This window comes from Schistocerca serialis, chromosome 4 (genome assembly GCF_023864345.2).
Source record: "Schistocerca serialis cubense isolate TAMUIC-IGC-003099 chromosome 4, iqSchSeri2.2, whole genome shotgun sequence".
NCBI classification, from domain to species: Eukaryota; Metazoa; Arthropoda; class Insecta; order Orthoptera; family Acrididae; genus Schistocerca; species Schistocerca serialis.
Genome location: NC_064641.1, coordinates 290,061,876 through 290,080,486, shown reverse-complemented (window position 1 = coordinate 290,080,486; position 18,611 = coordinate 290,061,876). Strand labels below are relative to the sequence as shown.

The following is an 18,611-nucleotide window of genomic DNA, read 5'->3' as shown; positions in this document are numbered from 1 at the left end:
ATGTAAAATAAAGTTCTGTGGAAGTAAAGCAGGAGTAACATGGAGATACGAGATAAGGAATGAATAGATAAAGGAAATAGTGAAGGAGGAAACCTTTCAATACAGGAGAGAAACATCAAGGCTAAGAGGATTCCCAAGAAGATACGTGAAATGGAGAGGCGAAGGAAACGACCAAGAGGAAGAGCAAGGGATATATGGCTGAAGTGTGGTATTGGACAACAGTGAACACAGAAAGGTTGTGGGAAAACAAAACAACATTTTGAAGCTTATGTTGCAAACAGATCCAGCCTGGAACTGAAAAAAGTTCAAGGTGATTACAGTTTTACGCACAGGTGGCTGAAAACAAAGTGATTCACTTAGCTGTTCAGTTGTATTCCCTGACTCTTCGGGATTCTTCTTCCCAATACCTGTACTATCTTTTCTGCAGAGCTACATGCGATGCTGATTGAGATGAAGCAGATGAGGCGTCTTCGGGGCAAACAGTTTATCATCTGCTCCAATTCCCATAGTGCCTTAAAATCGTTGCAGTACGTGTACCCAGCGGAGAAATTGGTCCAGCTCATTCCCGGCCAACTGCACTTCCTACAGCGGCGGGGGAAGAAGGTGTCTTTCCGCTGGGTACCAGAGCATATGGGAATTTGAGGAAATCAACAGACAGACAAAATCTCCAAGGCCTGCAGAGAGCACAGTTTTGCAGAATTCGGTGGTGGGTTGCAGTGTCGTTAGTTTATGGGAGGCGGGAATGGCTGGCATGGCGGACAATAAGCTGAATTAATAAAGCTACTTGTCTGACCGTGGCGATGCTCATACCTGACGCTACAGGGAGATGAGGTGCTCCTCACTCGCCTTTCAGTTGGGCACTGTCCCCTAACACATGGATTTGTACTCTGGCGAGAGGTCCCCCGTATCAGGGATGACGGTGGCGAGCGACTCAGTGTACGCCACATTTTAACTCAGTGCATTTAACTTTGTTTCAAGAGGGCAGAAGCGAATGTCAGTAGGGATCTGGCCTCTGTTTCATCTGATGAGAGTGTCATCAAGATCTTAAAATTTTGTGGTGTGTCTGGACTCTGGCCTAAGATTTTAGACTGGAGACCTCAATGTACTACAGAATAGCTGGGTCAGCCCTTTTCATTCTAGCGACCAACCATCTGCAGGTATCTGCTTTTAATTTTTTTCACAGCCTTTCTCCTTTTTACCATGTGCTAGGTCAGACAACGTGAAATTCTTTGTTTTATATCTGACTGTGCAACTTTTCATGATTTTGTTTACATTTTTATTGGCCGTTCTCATTTTAGTAATTTTACTATTTTTCTTGTTGTTGTGCGCCCACCAAGGCTTTTCATAATAGTCATCATCTTATCCAACAACCTCCAGGAGGTACGAATTGACAGAATGAAATGGTCTATGCTCTCTCTAACTTGGATGGCACCAGTTCAACACTGTAGTGGCCGGCCGAAGTGGCCGTGCGGTTAAAGGCGCTGCAGTCTGGAACCGCGCGACCGCAACGGTCGCAGGTTCGAATCCTGCCTCGGGCATGGATGTTTGTGATGTCCTTAGGTTAGTTAGGTTTAACTAGTTCTAAGTTCTAGGGGACTAATGACCTCAGCAGTTGAGTCCCATAGTGCTCAGAGCCATTTGAACCATTTGAACACTGTAGTGCATTGCCGCAGGAATACCCCTCATACGCATGGTGTACTCTTGTGTTCGTGGTGTGACAGTGGTTGTGGGGTGTGGGGGGCGGGGGGAGGGGTGGAGGTACGATTGAAGAGTGGGCACTGTTTTGAGTAACAGTGACCTCTCGAGCATCTTGTAGGCAGTTTTCGTAGCGTACCAGGCCTGTTATAAACATTGGGTTGAGCAATAATGGATTGAATATTACCCAGCAGCTGATCATGACTGCAAAGAAAAAAATATAAGAAGAAGACGGTAATACGTTATAACCCTACCTCTACTATTGTAATTTATTATGCTTTTACTTAAATAGCAAAAAACTCTGTGTTATGCAGGCACGTATACTCTCTTACTAAATTTGATTTAGTTTACGAATAAAATACATTATGGTTGGACAGTCCTTTTAATAGGAAAAGCTAATCGATAGAATTACCATTATTACAGTATTTGACCGTGTGTTGTGTCTAATGGAAAGGTAAATCAGACTATTCAATTCCTTTCCTAAGATCTTACCCTCGGTTAAAAAGAAATGCAGTATGAATAGTATTATATTGAAGCTAGGACAACTATGTTTCAAGTTCATTTAGTGGTTCAAAATATGTCCTAATGGTCGCAAGCCAATCCAGACAATGAAACAGTGAAGTATTGGAAAAACAGATGTAGGAATTTTGCCTACTTTCTTGCTATTGTTTAAGTTTATCCTTCAAATAAATAGTACTGCATGTAAACAATGTTGTTAAGACACTGGAATTTCTTTTTTGACAACTACACCCTTATACATTACGTTTCTAAAAGAGAAAAAGTCCAGTAGATAACTTCAAGGAAGCTAAAAAAAAATTTGGTCAGGGGGCTCTTTATAAAAGCACTTTCCATAATCAGTAAACTCAAATACTAAAATACTTAGATACTTAAGCACACACTTCCTATACCGAACATTTCACTTCAAGAGAACCTCTTACTTACTGGAATTTACTTTCAAAAGCTATTACTCTGTATATTCATTTAATAGAGTCTAGCAACTTTGCTTCATTCTCACTGAATTTTAGGTAAGCTAACTTTTACTATAGCACTTTGCAATATTTAAGAAAACTTTCTCATTATTTGCACAAAAATAATTTAAATAGTGCCATTTACGTTGAGCTGGCACTGCATAAGTCTGTAAAACACTAACTCGGACCAATCAAACACCAGGAAGGAACCCTATATAGGTATATTATTAGGATGAAATAACAGGGTGAACCGGTTTCTTTAAAATTCAAGAATGATTATTAAAACACAGCTTAAATTAATCGTTCACTCTGTACAGAAGTAAAATACAAAAAAATTTTATCTGGTGGCTGTAGGCTTGGGTGTGGCGATCAATTATGACGCTTACACTACCCACGGTACGGCCTGCAAGTATCTTGCTGTATGGGCTCAATTTTTGTTCTTGGCGTCGTTCAGTTTTACATACAGTAGCCCAACAACTCGCAGCTGTGCCGTAAGACGTTTACAGTCTTCATCCGAGGGAATTTTGTGCAAATTTGCAGGAAAACGTCCTCCTGCTCCACTAGCGTATTGCCACAATCACTGCTGCCTACAGACTGTGTGACTTACTTCCCGCGCTTGCTCTAGGTAGCGCGCCAGTTCGCCCTTGCCAACTTTTCACTTCCCAGAGCCACTTTCGTTTTAAACAAAAGCACACTGGCTTTTACATAACACCTATTTCTTACATTGTTCCTAAGCGTGACAATTTCTGACAATTGTCAAATTTACATCAACAAGAACGGTTTATACACACAAATAGTTTTAAATACAAAATGTCATCAGGAAATTATTTAAACAATTTATATAGTTTCTACGTACAATACATATAACGCAAAGAACACCAACCTCTAGTATAGCACACTTTACAGAAGATATAGTACTATTATGCAAAAAATTTAAATCAAAAAAATATAAAAATTTGGATGAACCGTAAACAAATTGTGTTTATAAGGAAGGAAGGAAGACTGGGTTTATCATGTCGTCGACATAGAGTCACTAGAGATGGAGTACAAGGTCTGATTGTGTCCGGGTTAGCGAAGGAGATCGGCCGTACCCTTTCAAAAGGAACAATTTCGGCATTTTCCTGGAGCGATTTAGGGAACTCAGGGGAAAACGTAAATCTGGACGACCGCACGTCGGTTTGAACTGACGTCCTCCCGAATGCAAGTCCACCGTGCTAACCACTGCGCTACCTTGCTCAGTAATGTATGTTTGGACCGCTACTATCCAACATTCCTATTGCGTAAAGATTTTACTTATTTTGTTTCAAAATAGGCGCGAAGAAGCATAGTAGTAACCCCTACCAACATGTTAAATTCAACAGAAAGACAAGATCAACATGAGCCAGATGGATCTGACGCTCCTTTATAAAATCTAACACAAGCTGAAAGTTAGTACAAAAATTTACATTGAGGTGAGAAAAGTCATGATACAGTGATATGTACATAGAGAAATGACGGTAATAGCGCGTATGTAAGGTGCAAAATGGGAGTGCATTAGAGGAGCTATCATTTGTACCCAGATGATTCATACATTAACGTTCCCGACGTGATTATCGACGCACCAAGGGAATTAACATACTCTCAAAGCGGAATATAGTAGTTGGACCTGGACGCATTGCACATTCCATTTCGGACATCGTCAACGAATCCTATGTTTCGAGATCCATAGTATCACGGATGTGCTGAGCGTACCAAATTTCAGGCGGTACCTATCACTCCGGACAATGAAGCAATTCACAGTGTCTCCAATGTGTACACAAATGCAAAAAATGTGGTCACCCTGCACTCCAGAGGTGTGAGATCACGTTCTACCCTACTGGCCATTAAAATTGCTACACCACGAAGATGACATGTTACAGACGCGAAATTTAACCGACAGGAAGAAGAAGCTGTGATATGCAAATGATTAGCTTTTCAGAGCATTCACACAGGTTGGCACCGGTGGCGACACCTACAAGGCGCTGACGTGAGGAAAGTTTCCAACCGATTTCTCATACACAAACAGCAGTTAACCGGCGTTGCCTGCTGAAACGTTGTTGTGATGCCTCGTGTAAAGAAGAGAAATGCGTACCATCACGTTTCCGACTTTTATAAAGGTCGGATTGTAGCCTATCGCGATTGCGGTTTATCGTATCGCAACATTGCTCCTCGCGTTGGTCGAGATCCAATGACTGTTTGCAGAATATGGTATCGGTGGATTCAGGAGGCTAATACGGAACGTCGTGCTGGATCCCAACGGTCTCGTATCACTAGCAGTCGAGATGACATGCATCTTATCCACATGGCTGTAACGAATCACGCAGCCACGTCTCGATCCCTGAGTCAACAGACAGGGACGTTTGCAAGACAACCATCTGCACGAACAGTTCGAAGACGTTTGGAGCAGCATAGACTATCAGCTCGGAGACCATGGCTGCGGTTACCCTTGACGCTGCATCACAGACAGGAGCGTGTGCAATTGTGTACTCAACGACGAACCTTGGCGCACGAATGGCGAAACGTCATTTTTTTGGGATGAATCTAGCTTCTGTTTACAGTATCATGATGGTCGCATCTCTGTTTGGCGACATCGCGGTGAACGCACATTGGAAGCGTTTATTCGTCATCGCCATACTGGCGTATCACCCGGCGTGATGGGATGGGGTGCCATTGGTTACGCGTCTCGGTCACCTCTTGTTCGCATTGACGGCACTTTGAACAGTGGACGTTACATTTCAGATGTGTTACGACCCGTGGCTCTACCCCTCATTCGATCCCTGCGAAACCCTACATTTCGGCAGGATAATGCACGATCGTATGTTGCAGGTCCTGTACGGTCCTTTCTCGATACAGAAAATATTCCACTGCTGACCTGGTCAGGACATTCTTCAGATGTCTCACCAATTGAAAACGTCTGGTCAATGGTGGCCAAGAATCTGGCTCGTCACAATACGCCAGTCACTACTCTTGATGAACTGTGGTATCGTGCTGAAGCTGCATGGGCAGCTGTACCTGAACACGCCATCCAAGCTCCGTTTGACTCAATGTCCAGGCGTATCAAGGCCATTATTATGGCCTGAGGTGGTTGCCCTGGGTACTGATTTCTCAGGATCTATGCACCCAAATTGCGGGAAAATGTAATCACATGTCAGTTCTAGTATAATATATTTGTCCAATGAATACCCGATTATCATCTGCACTTCTTCTTGGTGTAGCAATTTTAATGACCAGTAGAGTATATGGGCGCATTACCCCAAATACCCTTGGAGAATGGTTGAAATGTCTGAAGGTGTCACCAGTATAAAAGTTTGTCAAGAACACCTTCCTGTCGATCATCACACTGTGAGCTTTCGTGTACGAGCGCGAAATGGACAGTAATCTACGCCCAAGGGAAAGAGTGCTTTAAACGACGCCACTAATGCCACCCCCTTAATGCCACCCTCTGAAGCCTTTTCGTGTCGATTCTGAGTGGCGGCGTTATTTAAACGCTGGGTGTCAGATTCTGACGTCCATCGCGGAGACGTAGAAAGAAGTTGTGAAATGTGGGCAAGAGGGGCTGACAGGACCTTCTCAACATGAGACACATCCATTCTGGTGTTGGGCAGAAATGCGGTGAAATTTGGTGCCAATGGGACATAAGTGGCCCATCTTACGACTCACATGAACTTCAGAGCTATGGACTTTCCTTCGCATGTGTCGGCAACTAGGCGACTGAAGCATAGCCGTGTCCGAGGGTAGTCCCTCTGGACGTCACGCTTCTGCACGGTTACAGAGGAACGCTGCAGGCACATTTTACTCAAGTTTCAAACTAATGCGACGCAATGGGAGACAATTACTGGGTTTCAGAAAAAGTAATCGTTTGATTCTCTTGCGAAGTATAATTTCGGCTTTAGAAATGAGATATTTGACTTTTTTAATTTTTTAAGTTTTTTAAAGCCAGTGTTACAGGAATTTCAACGAAATTAATAATCTTTCTACACCACATTGATTAGCGGGCTGAAAAATGGCGCTAATTATCATAATAACAGAAATAACGTTTTACGCATTGGGAAGCACCGTCTGACGGTTTAAGCGTGTCAACGAAATTGCTGTCACCACGAAATTCGCCAACCGTGTAACATAGTAGCGCGTAAATCTGTTGCATTTGAAGTTGTGGGGTCAGCCAGTTTACCTACTCGTTATGATTTAAATTTAACCGGTCCCGTCTGGAGTATCCCCTATTAAATTCATCTAATGAGCGACAACTAATGAGAATGGTAGCGAGTGAGGGGCGCAGCTGGAGAACTCGCAATGGATTAATGGACTAGAGGCACACACAACTGCCGAAAGAAGACCCTTATCCTGTTCCAGGTAATCGTGGACTAATCCCTGCACCTGACAGCGGATCGAATTTTTACGTGTATATACTGCATTCAGTGAGTGATACTTTGAAGAACGAGCAACATCTCTGACAAAATTTTTGATCATATACTAAATTTGAATATAATGAAGTACTCTGAGATGGAAAAGCTTCTGTCCACACTGTTTTAAAGGCGTGCGACACTCGGCTTGCTCTTTTTCGGCTTGATATCCTGCGAACTGTGGGCGAAGTGCAACAGGTAGATTCCATATTCCTAGATTTCTGAAAAGTGTTTGACACGATGTCCCACTAGAGACTGTTTAAGAAGGCACGATAATGAGGACTAGTTTGTCAGATATGTCTATCACACGAATACTTCTTAAATAATTCGACTCAGTACGTTGTTCGCGACGGCGAGTGGTCGTCAGAGACAAGGGTGCCATTCGAAGTGTCTCAGGGAAATGTCATAGGACGGCTATTATTCTCTATATACATAAATCATCTGACGCACAGGGTGAGCAGCAATCTGTGTCTGTTTGCTGATGATGCTGTGGGGTACAGAAAATATCGTCGTTGATCAACTGTAGTAAGGCGCAGGACGACTTAAAAAAACATTTCTACTTGGTGTAACGAGTGGCAGCTAGCTCTAGATGTAGAAAAATGTAAGTTAATATAGATGAGTAGCAAAAATAATTCGGAAATTTTTGGATAGTGGTACTAGTGTCCTACCGGACACAGTGAGGTTGATTAAATGTCTAGGCGTGACGTTACAAAGTGATATGAAATGGAACGTTCATGTAAGGGCAGGCGAAAAGTTGACTTCCGTTTATTGGTGGTGTCTTAGGAAAATGGTTCATCTGTAAATGAGACTGCACTCGTGGAACACTAGTGAGACCCTTTCTTGAGTGCTGCTCCAGCATCTGGTCTGGAATCCCCACTAGGTCGGATTAAAGGAAGACATCGAAGCAATTCAAAGTCGGGTTGTTAAATTTGTTACCAATAAGTTCGACCAACGCGCAAGGTTTATGGAGATTCTAAGGGGACTAAAATGGGAAAGCTGGAAGTAACGCGACGTTCTTTTCGAGAAATGCTATTGAGAAAATTTAGAGAACCTACATTTGAAGCTGACTGCAGAACGATCCTCCTGTCACCAACGTACATTTCACGTAAGGAGCGCAAACATAGGACAAGAGACATTAACGCTCATACGGCAGCATATAGACAGTCGCTTTCCCTCACTCTATTTGCTAGTGGAGCAGGAAGGGAAATGATTAGTAGTAGTACCACGAATCCTCTGCCACGCACCATACGATGGCTTGCGAAGTATGTACGTAAATGTAGATGTACTGCAGCTGTGTAATACAGTAGTTCAGTTATCTGACGCACTGCACTGTTTTTGTTTTGCGTGGTACGCCAACTGTAATGGAATTTCTTTTCAAGTGACCGTATTTCTTCTGATTGTTTCGTCACTCCCAGTTGCTTCTACAAAGCGTGACCTATTTAACCAATGGGGCTTCGCTCCTTTAGCCTATATTCAGCGATTTCCTTTCCGGACAGAGTTAGTTCGTTTATACATTCTTAACATGACACCTCTACTCAAACTACAAACATCGATTCATTTCTGGTCGATATGCTAGTTACGTACATTGAAGGAGTAACCATAGAAAAAGGCATAGGTTCAGAAGTGAGATTAAATTTCAGTGCGAAAATACTTCGACAAGATTTTCTGACAGCTACAGAAACGTCATTAAAAGCAAGGAAGATGTACAGGAGGTAATGGATGGAGTGAAGTGTTTACTTAGCACAGGATATGGATTGAGAGTAAACTGAAAAAAAAGGCAAAAGCGTAGCATAAAATCAATTAGTGTTAAACTTAACATCAGAACTGTAGACTATAAAGGAGGCCACGAAAAACAGAATGGCACAGGCAAATGGACATAATAATTCTATTACTCGTAGTATCGAACATTCACCTTAGTTTCAGGAAAACCACTATGTAGGTTTGAAACTCGGAATTGTATGTAACTGATTCATGGACAGTGGGAAACCTAGAAAAGAATGAAGTCGATGCGTTTGAAATGTGATAATAAACTAGGGTGATGAAAATTAGGTGGTCTCATAAGAAATGAGGAAATTCTCCACAGAAACGGCGAGGAACGAGATTTGTGGGAGACACTGATAAGAAGAGAGAACAGGATGATAAGAGGTGTGTTAAGGAAACAGTTAATAACTCCCATGGTAGTAGAGAGAGCTGTAAAGCGTAAAAACACGTGGGGAAGGCAGAGTTTACAGTATATCCAAAAAATAATTGATGACATTGGATCTAAGTGCTACTATGAGATAAAGAGGTTTGTACAGGAGAGGAAATTGCTGCAGGCCACATCGGACCAATGAGAAGACTGATAATCCAAAGAAAAATAATGTCTACTCTAGCTGGGCTGCCCTATCCCCAAAAGTAATAACCCTGTGAGCACATCTATGGTAGCGTGCTTTAGTTTCCGCAGCTGGCAATCTTCGCTAATTAACTATTCGACAGTATTCAGCTGACACTACACTTGCGATAAATTATTGTGGTAGGATATTCAGTTTTACTAACATCATTTACGTTAGTATTGAAAATTCATTGAAGAGAGGATAGTGGGAAGTGCAAACATAAGCATTCTCTCGAAACGATGGTCGCAGTTATACAGGCATTAGAATTCTGCTCTCTGGGAAAGCATTACGCTTGACTCTAATACGAACGTGAAATTGTATTCTTCTCTGATGTGTTAGAAGACTCCTTATGATTTTCTTACGTCATTAGATACCTATCGCCCTATAGATTAGAGTTACGAGCTTCCTAAATATTTTGGTTACCTTACGTAAGGAGTACATTTTTGTAAATGAAATTACCGTGCTATCAGAATGAAAATATTACAGTCGACGATTCCGCCATATCCTGATAAACTGTTATGATATTGTAACATTTGACGATATTAATACTAAAGTCAAACTGGCATACGCGGGATGAGGTCATTTACAGCTATCAGATTGCTACGAAATATGGAAGAAGACTTGTTAGTTGTCAAAGATTGGTCATAAACCTGAAAATCATAAGGAAAATGGCAAAACAAAGTTGAGTTTAGGTGAAGGTCAATTGTAGCGCGATGCAATATCTTAAATAAGCAGTTTTCAACGACACAAAATTATTGTCACATATGCAAAATAGAACGATTTATCATTTGTGACGCTCGACTAATGCATTGAGGGTGACTGGTGTTAACAAAGGAAATAAATGTTGATTTACTGTCAGTTTTCAGTAACGACGTTTCCTATGGTCTTATTAGGTGTTGCATTAAAATCAATTTACATGTTATCCGTTTTATTGTGAGCACTCATCCCATATGGCTCCGTTCTTAGTAGATTATACTCACATTCGGTTTGCAATAACAACACCCAACTGGAATAAGCCATTAAATTAATAGAAGTATCTCCGCAGTATAATCTGCTGTTCAAATTTGCTAACTCTGTCGCGTTTGTTAGATCAGCTAAGGGGCCTCGTTCGTTTCTTGCGTCTACATTGTACCACGACTCGAATCTTCTCCAGTTTTTCTATACTTTTTTGCAACAATTGATTTTCTGATTACTTCTATCCAACACTTATCCGCCATTAATCAACTAACTTTGCTTCATTAGGTATTCGTTTCTGCATACCTTCGCTTTTCCCACAGGACTTGGAAGAACTATCACTCTTGAATGTCATTTGAATGACAGTGTTCACTACTTTCACTCAACATTCAACTAACATAATTATTATTAACCGTCGGGACAATTCCCGCATGAAACCGTATAGGAACGAGGAGGGAAGTGCTTCAGCATCGACAACAGTTTTGATACAGAAGACAAGGCGACCTGGACGAGCCGCTTGTTGTACCAATGTCTGCAGCAGCTGAGGCCACAGAACATGTTAATTCATGTAATATTTTGCAACATTATTAATCTTTACTGATCATTTTTTATCTATCATGACACTGATCATTTGATTACAGCTTTTCTTTAGTTCAAGCGTAGCAAAAACTCATGATTCAGTCTGGACCTTTCACAGTCTCCGGTCATTTGCCTGGATCTTTCAGTGCCCAATGCTTTCCCATCAATACATTCAATACAACCTATTTTAAGCGCAATACACCGGTGACACAGCGCGGATGAGAGATAGACGAGCGGGAGGCTTCGTTTGGCTATGGGGCGCAGAAGACATTTTTCCCTTTGCTCCCTCCGCCCTCTTGTAGAAAACTGAATGTACTTTCAAGCGGTGTGGATGTCTTTTTATTATAACATGTATATTATTCGAATTTAGGGGAGAGAGGTTTGGTATTTTTAACTTTTTGGCAGAAGAGTAAAAATACCTACCATTCAGCGTGGTCATCTTCGAAAAACATATAGTTTTAGAGATGCACGAGACCTAAGAATGTGGGGACAATTTGACGTTTTTAAAGTTTTTCTTTGTGAAGCAAATATTCCAGAAGGCAGAAAACACGAAATTCTGATTCAACACCCCAAAAACCATATAAAACTGCGAAGAAAATGGCTTCAGCTATTTTCTGAAGGGAAAAACATAATTGTCTGGTCTAAAACACTTGCGTCCGACTCTGACATTTCAATCAAAACGTATGTAGATAGTTTTTTCCCACTGTCTAGCTCGATGAACTTACAGACACCTAGCGCAAATTCCCATGTCTATCATAAGATTTCTAGGGAAACATTTTGTTTGAGCTCAAAGGAATATTAAAGTAAACGAAACTCCTCCCGAACAGGCCATGAAGGCCCAACGGCACCGACCGGCCGCTGTGTCATCCTCACCCCACAGGTGTCACTGGACGCGGATAGGGAGGGGCATGCAGTCAGCACACCGCTCTCCCGGCCGTATGTCAGTTTTCGAGACCGCAGCCACTACTTCTCAATCAAGTAGCTCCTCAGTTTGCATCACAAAGGCTGAGTGCACCCCGCTTACCAACAGCGCTCGGCAGACCGGATGGTCACCCATCCAAGTGCTAACCCAGCCCGACAGCGCTTAACTTCGGTAATCTGACGGGAACCGGTGTTACCACTGCAGCAAGGCCGTTGGCCAAAGGAATGTTCATCACTATTAAAAGTAAATGCAAGAGAGAAGTTCATTTGTTGAACGTTATTTGTTTCAGATTTTCAGGAAGTAATGAGTGACTGATGTCAAACGATAATTACTAACCCCAGTACATACACGGCTTAATGGTCGGGCGCTGACTTAACCACCTATTCATACGAAGATGCGCAAACGTTGACTCTACTGTCACGGCGCAATGAATGTGATTAGAGAACGTGACATATGCTAGAACACTATGTGCCTTTCGAAACAGCTCAAATCAAGTTAGGTTTACTGTGTAGTAGGATGCGGATATAAATCTTTTTCGATAATTCAGCGATAATTCGAATAGGTGTCACAAAGTAAACGATAGTTGTACTAATGTTGTCACGTAGATCTTAATGGTTTGCACAAGAATATCTAACGGGCACACTGAACAGCGGTATCAAACAGTCAACTATTATCACTGAGTTCATAACAGAGTATAAAAAGCTTCGTGTACTTAAAATAAAATTGTTATTTTTAATGGGAAAGCATTGCCGGCAATTAAACTCAAGCTAGAGAAGCAGAGAAGCACTGCATTTACCTGGTATTAGTTACTACAACCATTTCAGTCAAATGCGATCCACTTTAATGAGCACAAATGAACTTCGAATTTAAGATCATTGGGTTTTAATTACAACTATTTTATAGGTAGCAAAATATGAGACATTTTCATGAATGAATGAAAAGTAAAGTACCATCACACTTTAAAGGTGCATGTCACGTGCCTATGTAATATTTTGCACAAAGAAATACAAACGTCTAGCCTTAGACTTGAAGAACAATGTAATAATTCCAGATCCAAAGACGGCAAGTGTGAATATTCTCGAATCCTCACTATAAGCTTTAACGGAAACATGCAAGTTTTCTAGAAAAAATAAGATACAAAATGAAACTTTCTTCACATAATGTACTATTTGCTTTAAGGATCGTGACTTTTTCTTTCAGAGTGAAAATTGGTTCTCAGGGGCGATTAAGTAATTGAAATGTCATCTTTTTTTAATTTCACGTCAACAACCATCTGTCAAAAGTAAATAATAAAGTACTTCATATTATATTTCTGGAAGATAAATGTTGGGAGCAAAAATACATCACACCCTCTAATTTAACCTGCATTTATAGTCATTTTCAGACACTGTAAGCCGTAAGAACTGTTTTACTAACAACCGTACTATCTCTCTCTCTCTCTCTCTCTCTCTCTCTCACACACACACACACACACACACACACACACACACACACACACACACAAGAAGATTTTAAATGTATTTTGATGCGATGAAATGATCAGTTCACTTCAGTTGCCTCTATAGAGCCCTGTCCTCGGTATTTTGAATGGATTTAAAAGAGACAATAAATCAAGAACGCGTCAAAAGGAACTACGTAAGATACCAGATAAAACACTAAGTACAATGTTCTGATAAACCTTAGTGTTTGATTAGAGAACTGCCGTCACTTGCAGCAGAGAATTTCGTGACTGGCTCGAACTTGCACGGACATAGTGTGTTTGCATATTCTTATTTAGCAAGCACCGTCTTTTTGTCCAGCATTATCTGTTATGTTAGTGGGCTTTAGCCATATACGTCACCGACATAATTTTTTCTTTCGGGCTCGTTGCTGAGCTGTCTACGACTGTCACGTGCTGTACGTGTCAGTGACGTCAACGATCTCATTTAACTTCCTGAAATTTTAATTGCCTAACTTGTCACTTCGCTTACATGCTTGTCCATACGGCTACACAAAATTATTCAACTGCAATGTGACCCTCGCGACAACGCAGAATTTTTTTCCGTAACGGTATCAACATTTCAGTTGTATTACGGCAACATTTTTGCATACATCCTACCAGCATTACGTTATTATACAGCGTTTCTATTACTTCTGAAAACACTTTCCAACAATGTACATGATACTCTGTTATTCCGTCCCGATCCCATCATTAGCCAACATTTCCAAAATAGTTACGTGAACCAGAAAAACTTTGTGTCTCCCAACCAAGTTAAAGTTGGGACATCAGTGACCAAGATTAGCTCTAGTAACTCGAGTAAGCGTGATGCGAGGTATGTCCACAGAGTACCGTTTGGTTGTATAAAACAAACGTGTACAGATAAAGAAAAAAATTTTACTGTACAAAAGTCTACAGCTGTTAAACTACTTTTCTACACAGCTTCCGAAATTTTGTAGGCACTTGTCATAGGGTGGCACAAGTTTTTGTATGCCTTCTTCATAGAAGGTTGCCTCCTGCGTATTCAGCCATGTGGAAATATGTTCTTTCAGCTCGTCATTATCGTTGAAGTGCTGACCAACAAGGTCAGATTTTAGGTGTAAGAAGAGTTGAAAGTCGCTAGGAGCGAGGTCCAGGCCGTACGGTGGATGATCAAACGCGCCCCAGTGAAATTCCCGTAAGAGTTGTTTGGTCGCATTCGCGGTGTGAGGTCGGGAAATATCGTGAAAAAAGAAACACCACCTTTTGACAGTAATCCTCGGCGTTTGTTGTGTATTGCGTGGTAAGAAATCAATCAGCAAAATGCCTTTACTATCCCAAAAAACGGTGCACATATTTTTCGAGGTGTCAAGATTTTCTTAAACTTAACCTTCGTTGGGGATAAAGTGTGCCTCCATTCCATTGATTGTCGTTTTGTTTCAGACGTGTCGTACGATACCGAAGTTTCATCCCCCATGACTATCCGAGAAAGAAATCCATCGCCTTCTTCATTGTGGCGTGTCAAAAACTGATGTGCACTGTCCCTCCATTGTTTTTGTGTTGTTCAGTAAGAATTTTGGATAACCAACGTAAGCAAAGTTTTCGAAATTTCAGTTTTTCAGTGAAAATTTCATGAATTAGTGATCGTGAGATATGCTGAACTTCCATAGCAATGGCACTAAGTGTAAACTTACTGTTGTGCTTAATCTTCTCTTCAATTGCGTGAACCAGTTCATCAGTAACTACAGACGGGCGTCCACTTCGTTCTTCATCGTGCACTTCATCACGTCCTTCATTGAACAGTCTGACCCATCTTCTAACCACTGAATCACTCGTAGCATTTTGTCCGTAAACCTCGCAGATTTCCCGGTGAATTTCCTTTGGTTTAACCTTCTCTGCATTTAGAAATCGAATCACAGATCTCATTTCACACGCGGCGACATTTTCAATTACGGCCGACAGTATAAAGAAGCACTACAAAGCACACGTCGGCAGCAGCGATCTGAAAATGGCGTACATGTCTTCCCCTTGAGTCACAGTAACTGCCGCGCATGCTCGGAACTCCGATCGTAGCGGATAGAAACAGAAACGAAACTTACTTTGTGGACGACCCTCATATAAGAATATCTGTTCAAACCTAAACTGTGTGTACACATTTAGAGATTTTTTTGCATACATAATATTTTCTTGACGTCATGCGACGACAGGGTTTGTTTCAGCGATAGTGTCGGTAATTTAAACTCAGAAAATTCTCCGTTCAAAAACATTCTTAAATACGAAATTATACTTGAAAACTGGCGAACAATTAATTATGTTCATTTTATTACTGAGTTTTTAGAGTTTGCATTTTCAGAAATGGGTCATTTTTATTTGTAATTTATTACCGTTTACTTTGAATGTTAGAACAGTGACGATCAGACTAGAGAATTATCTATCCAGTTTGTGGCGAAGAGGTCTTATTTAGAAGACCATATGACTAGAAAAATATGAAATTTGAGAATTCTGTATCACTCACAGTACATAGCGAATTATATCCATATTAATATACACTGAAGCGCCAAAGAACCGGGCCCCTCCCGCCGGAGGTTCAAGTCCTCCCCCGGGCATGGGTGTGCGTGTTGTTCTTAGCGTAAGTTAGTTTAAGTAGTGTGTAAGTGTAGGGAGCGATGATCTCAGCAGATTGGTCCCTTACGGATTCACACTCATTTGAACATTTGCCGAAGAAACTGGTATAGGCATGCGTATTCAAATACAGAGATATCTAAGGCTTTCGGCAACGCCTATATAAGACAACAAGTATCTGGCGCAGATATTAGATGGTTCAAATGGCTCTAAGCACTATGGGACTTAACATCTGAGGTCATCAGTCCCCTATAGTTAGAACTACTTAAACCTAACTAACCTAAGGACATCACACACATCCATGCCTGAGGCAGGATTCGAAACTGCGACCATAGCAGCAGCGCGGTTCCGGACTGAAGCGCCTAGAACCGCTCGGTCACAGAGGCCGGCGCAGTTGTTAGATGGGTTACTGCTGCAAGAATGGCAATTATCAAGATTTAAGTGAGTTTGAACAGGGTGTTATAGCCGACGCACGAGCGATGAGATGAGTTTGAACAGGGTGTTATAGCCGACGCACGAGCGATGGGATACAGCATCTCCAAGGCAGAGATGAAGTGGGAGTTTTGCCGTAGGACTATTTCACGAGTGCACCGTGAAGATGAGGAATCCTGTAAAACATCAAACCTTCGACATCGCTGCTGCCGGAGAAAGGTCTTGCAAGGACGGGACCAACGACGGCTGAAGTGAATCGTTCAGCGTGACAGGAGCACAACTCTTCCGCAAATTGCTGCATATTTCAATGCTAGTCCACCAACAGTTGTTCAGCGTGGGAACCATTCAACGAAACATCATCGACATGGGCTCTCGGAGCCAATATCGCACTCGGGTACCCTTGATGACTGCACGACACAAAGCTTTACGCGTCGCCTGGGTCCATCAACACTGACCTGAACTGCCAATGACTGGTAACATGTTGCCTGATCGGGCGAGTGTCGTTTCAAATTGTATCGAACGGATGGACGCTGTACAGGTATGAAGACAACCTTATGAATCCGTGGTTACTGCTAGTCAGAGGGGACTGTTCAAGCTGGCGGAGGCTCTATAATGATGTGGGGCGTGTGTAGATGGAATGATATGGGATCCCCGATACATTTAGATACGACTCTGGCAGGTGACACGTACGTAAGCATCATATCTGATCACCTGCATCAATTCATTGCCACTGTCCATTCCGACGGACTTGGGCCATTCCAGCAGGACAATGCGACATCCCACAGGTGCAGAATTGCTATAGAGTGGCTCCGAGAACAGAGTTCAAACACTCCACTGACCACTAAACCCGCCGGACATGAACATTATTGAGTATATCTGGGATGCCTTGCAATGTGCTGTTCGAAAGAGATCTCCACCACCTCGTACTCTTAAGGATTTGTGGACAGCCCTGCTGGATTCATGGTGTCAGTTCCCTCCAACACTACCTCGGACATTAGTCGAGTCCATGCCACGTCGTGTTGCGGCATTTCTGCGTGCTCGTGGGGCCCCTTCAGGATATTAGGTAGGTGTACCAGTATTTCTTGCCTCTTCAATGTGTAATTGAAAGTAAACGAATTTAACAGAGCTTCTACTATTATTGTGGATGAAATAATACATTGCCGGAAAAAATTAGTACACTGGGAAAAACGACGTCAATATAGATCCGATGACGGCATATTTCGCCTGGCTGATAGTAAATGTGCTAAAAATGATTTCAACATCGTCCTCCAACAGCGTAGTCGCATAACGACCAGAGTGCCATGTGTGCCTTCTCTTCATTACGTGATTCTCATAGCCGGAAGCCTCTGAGTGGTACAAACATGTGAATCAAGCAGGTAACCATGCCGCGTAGCCTCACACGTGCTTCCTAGGGCCAACTGAGTCTATTCGAAAGGGGCCAAATTGCGGTCCCTGAGTGGCCGGATGGTCCTTTCCGAGAGTTGTCACAAACTTTGGACGTGCTGGGTCAGTTGTGCAAAGACGCTGGTTCCAGTGGCCTCCTGAACTTCTCACACCCGTAGATGAGGATCTGGGCGTCCGCGCAGCACAGACACCCACCACGCTCGTCATATGTTTAGATGAGCAGTGGTAGATGGTAGTGGCAGATCGTACAGCTACCACAGCGCAGACAAGAGGGCTTCCGATCCCCGACGTGTCAACACGCACACCTCTAGCCCGCCTTCCACTCACGCCACAGCATCGACGCGCACGGCTCTACTGGTGCCGGCAGAGGATCACTGGGAATGGAGCGCCGAGGTCTTCAGTGTTGATAGCAGATTCTACCTGCACGCAAATGACGGTCGTTTGCAAGTTCGATGTAGACTCCGTCAGCGCTCTCTAGTAGAGTACCTTCCTCCTAAACACATTGGTTCCAAACAAGGTCGTATGATACTCTAACTACAGCTCTCGTTCACCTTTTGTGTTTCTGCAGAGAAAGCTAACCAGAGCTCGGTACGTGCAGAATGTTGTTTTTTGCTGTTCTTGCAACAAGGAGGTGATGTGTCGTTCCTACAGCATAATTCTTGCCAATATACTGCCTATGAAACTCAACACGCTCTGCAAAACATACAGCAACTCCCTGTGCAGCACTATCTCCGGATGATTTGTATCCTATCGAGCACGTTTGTGACACTATGGTAAGTGACTCGCGAG

General features: G+C 42.3%; 1 protein-coding gene and 1 pseudogene across 1 annotated transcript in view; one reads left to right on the top strand and one right to left on the bottom strand.

Annotated features, from left to right (window-relative positions):
- The window catches only part of LOC126473905 (dopamine receptor 1), a 1,120,871-nt gene that overhangs the window by 405,999 nt on the left and 696,261 nt on the right, over positions 1 to 18,611 (top strand). The window lies entirely within an intron of this gene.
- On the bottom strand, positions 12,008 to 12,125 carry LOC126476044 (5S ribosomal RNA; annotated as a pseudogene).